This window comes from Ctenocephalides felis, unplaced genomic scaffold (assembly GCF_003426905.1).
Source record: "Ctenocephalides felis isolate EL2017-DRISC unplaced genomic scaffold, ASM342690v1 CF-g0.4_SCAFFOLD_01886, whole genome shotgun sequence".
Lineage (NCBI taxonomy): Eukaryota > Metazoa > Arthropoda > Insecta > Siphonaptera > Pulicidae > Ctenocephalides > Ctenocephalides felis.
The window spans coordinates 87520209-87524944 of NW_020538040.1; positions in this window are offsets into that span (position 1 = coordinate 87520209).

A 4736-nucleotide genomic window follows, 5' to 3' on the forward strand; every position below is an offset into this window, starting at 1 on the left:
TGTAGAATATACGGCTCGTGCCATAGCTGTTCCCGTTTTATTTAATTGCGTTTGATTGGTGCCATAATAAAGCGATATGTATACAATGCGGGACACTTTTCATAATGCACTTTATCTATGATTTGATAAAAAAAAACAATCAATTTAGAAATAACTAGCAATTTCCTCTTTAATAAATAATCATCGCACATAATAGAACCGAGAAGAAGTTTTCAGAGGAAAATAAGCACTATAGTAATATGAGTTCTGAATTACTGTTAGCACTTTTTGAATTGATGGGGCACAAAAGTCCAATTTGACTGTAAGTAATTATACGGTCTAAACCAAATAAATATAACACGTACCTATTACAACATATAACATATACAGCATATAAAAATTACTATGTTCAATAAGATTTCTAGTTAATTTCTAATTATTGAAACGTACTATTTTTTTAAATTTGCCATCTGTTTCTTTAAAGGCAGGGTAAAATGGGATAGCCACGGCGCAAACAGATTCTATGTCTTATTTTTAATTTTAAAGGTATTTTGAGAAATAATAATTACATTATTCAATCAATGCAAAATATAAATTTCATGGGTAATTTTTATAGACATAATACTGTTATAACCATGGGTAAGTTTTATAGACATAATACTGTATATAACCATGAGCAGATATTTCGTTAGAAATATTCACTAGAAAAGTTAAAAGAACTTTTTATTTAATTTATCTCTTGTCTATCTTTATTTAATTCAGAAATTGCCTTTTTTAATTTAATTTCATTTATTATTTACTATTTTTTATATACACCTTTGCCAGGTTAAAGGTTTAGTTGGCCCTTTTTACCCCACTCAGACGTAAGCTTTTATAGAGGTTATATAAAAGAAACTATTTAGAACCTGACTTAAAAATAACAATACATTTTATAAAACAATTAATTAACTTGATACTCAAAAATTATAACAAGATCTTGCAAACTAATAGACGGTGCTCACAACCATAAATACTTTGTTATGGATTTTCAAATACTGTCATTTACCTCCTGTTATATATTTTCGGACTCTTCTTTGAAATATTGTTGATAAAAATTTCAAACTTTGTTTTTGAGATATCGATGGTAGCCTTTTACCCGCGGACCTTTAAGCCCCGCTTTATCCTATATCTTTATATATTCTCAACAATTTCTGCTCATTGTCTTCTTTAACAAATTGCAAAATAAATGATATAAAAAAATCTGTATGATTAGATGCTAGATTTTATGCACTAACTTTAAAATGCCAAAGGTTTCAATCGATGAAAGTGAGTTTTTAAAAATACGCGTAGGTGGACTTGACGTCAGGATTTTTTAAAGTAGTAATTTTCATACACTTAAATTGTTTTAATAAGCAGTTTAACAAAAGCAGACTCTATTGTGAGTATAAATAACAAGAATTATTCACAGAAATATATTTTCAGTGACTCTACAATTTTACGATTTTTCTAATATACTATTTTAGCAGTTTGTATAAAATATAAAATGCAGTGTTCAATTTTTTTTTTCATTGTAGTTTGTTAACATCTTGCATTTGCAAAAGTACATCACCGAATTTTGATGCATCTTATCAGTTTATACAAGATATATATCTCATCGTTTCATGTTATTGTTAGTTATCACATTTTATTGGAATAATAATACTGAAGGTAATTTAATATCACTTTTATATAACAAGAATACAAACAATTATTCAAATTACTATCAATGCGATAACAGTAAGTATATATATGTATATATATAAATGAGGCTCGGTAAAATGTTAGGTATTATAAGGCTTTAAAACGCCTGAACGGATTTGGCCGGTCTTAGTCTTGAAAAATTTGTCTTGAAATTTAAAACTGCGGCTCATAGTCAAATGTCAAAAGGTTTTGGTAAAAACCAAAAGTATATTCAATTAAATTTAATAGGGTATTTTAGATAAATACATTTGTACTTTCATTTATATACAAAAAACGTTTTTAAACGGGCCGCAAGTGTTATTAGAAACTCAAAACATCAACTTTTTTGAAATGTTAATATGAAAATACACTTCATGGCTTATGGCATTCTTTTTTCGTAAATCATTTTTCTCAAATTCGGTGCTCTGAAAAAACTCATTTGTATAATTTTCTACTCATTGGCATTTATAAAATATTTTCTAGATTATATTATTTTTTTATGTATGTGATTTAAATGAATATCCTAAATTTGAAATCGATCAAAGAGGACATTTTGTCGAATAACCTATTTCTAGTTATAACCAGTGGCGGATTAAGCTATCTGCCGCTCTAGGCTCTATGAAATTAGCCGCCCTTTTGAATAGATGAAAATTTATTTTTTTATTTAAAAAATAAATTTTTATTTTAAATTACTTAGATATATTTCTTATTTTGAAGAATTATAATTGTTGAATAATATAAATAAATGTTTAATAAATATTAACAATATAATATAAATATAATAATACACATTTTTCTAAAGCTTTTCGTCTGAGCAAAAACATAAACAATATCATTGTAATAAATTTCTTGAACAAGTTGTGCTTCGATAGTCAGTAATGCTAAAGCACTAACTAAGGGACCGATTCTGCCGCAATGTTATGATAAGTTCATGTTATGAAGAATTTTCCATAGTAATATAGACAAAAGTTATGCGGTTGGTGTTCAGTCAGGCGAATTTCTCGGGTTTTCTCATACAAAACATAACCTAAAAGCCGCACAAATGTCAAAAAAACGATGTTAGATAAGTGTGTGTTTCTGATTCCTCTTAGGTAAGATAAGAGTGACGTTGCAGTTTATGTTTAAAACGCCGGAATGAACAGCAAATACATGATATTTTGACAGCATTCAGTATGATTCATTCGCATAATGTATGGGGAGTCGGAGCGTAACATAGCCATGTCGTAACATTTCTCTGTTATGCGCAGAATCGGTCCATAAGTCTATCTTGACCCATACTTTCGTAAAGATGTTTTTACCCGTTTCAAAGTAGAACAAGACCTTCCTCCTGAACAATTTGTAACAGGAATACTCAAAAAAAAATTCGTAAAGCAATGTCTATATTTGGATGAACTTCACGAAAATTATTAGAATGCAAAAAAATATATATTCCTTGCGCGGAACGAACATATTCCATACTTGAAAAAAAAACCATGAGTAGGTTTGTAAACGAATGCATTCATTTCCAAATGTGTCTTCCAAATCTTCAGGACACTTAGTGACTAACTCATCTGCCCGAATTTTTAATTCCCTAGTTTCCATTTCAGACAAATTGTCAAAAATATTAAATTTTTCATAGCGGCCATGGTAAGCACTTTTACGGCCTGTCAATTGAACACTTAAAGTGTCTAAAATTCGATAATAAACATTTATTCGAAAATTTTCTCCTCCACATAAAAGTACTTTATGATGCTAGTGATTCGTCTGCCTGAATTTTTCGGGTTCTTTTACGATGGGTGTCAGGATAATAGTTTTTTACCTCAGAAAGTGCTTTGGCTTTTTTCTCGTATTCGGAAAATTGTTTCTTTTATGTCTTGTAAAAATAATGCCAAAGAACTATACATTTGTGAAACGGATGATAAATTAGATTTAGAGTCTTGAAATTTTTGCTAGCAGCATGGAAGCAATCCAAAGTTGCATTCCAAACAATGACTAGTATTGCTGCTTCTAAATGCTGTAATATTTGCAGCAATCCCCTAGCTTGACACCGTATTGTAGGTTTTTCATCTTTGTTTTCGGCAATAAATTTCAATGCAACAATTGTTCTAGACCACTCTTTATCTAATGCGTAACATGCAAATAAGAAGTATTTCATTAGATGTTGATCAACACGACCTTGAATGACAGCTCGAGCTTTAAAGTGACTAATGTTAGTTTTATGAAAATCAGAATTTTCATGAGCTTAAATGCGCGCCAGTCAGTGGCGTACCTAGGGGGGGGCGGTGGGGGCATTTTTTAATTTAATTATAGTTGTAAAAAGCAACTTATTCATTTTAAGTTATAGTAATGGGCTGAAAACCGAAAATGAATTTTTTTGCATTTCTTCACGTTTTGAAGGTTTCTGACCATTTTAGCGTAACTCAAAAATGCATGGGTGTGTTTTGTGTGTGCGCATTTTTTCGTTCACGTTTTCGGGCGCACGGATTCATCGATTCGAATGGTTCAAAAAACATTCGATTTCTAATGATAGGGAGATGAATGGTGCTGATTAGTTTTTGGTAAATGCAGGTCCAATCGTTTCGGAGATACCGAGCAAAATGTGCAAAAAATATCTGTGTTTTGAGTGAACTAAGCATCCGATTTGAATAATTAAAAAAACATTCGATTCATATTGATAAGGAGACGTGCTGATTAGTTTTTGGCGAAAGCAGGTCTAGCCGTTCCGAAAAGTGCCAAAAATGGTAACTCAGTTTTTAAGAGAACGGATCGTCCGATTTTAATAATTCAAAAAACATTTTACTTGTATTGACGAAATGAAGAACTGACTAAATTTTTGGGATGGCAGGTCTAGCGGTTATGAACTCTCAATAAAAATAAGTTAAAAAAAGTATCATTGGGCGAACAAAAATGTTTATTGGACATATGTGCATCAAATTATCAGATATTTTAATATTGTGTACACATTTTGTGTATTTTTTTTTGGGTTCCGTACCCAGATTTTTAATTTTGAAGTTTATTTATATGGTTCAAACAAATGTCCTCGACATTTTCGACAGTATGAAATAACCGATTTATAAAAT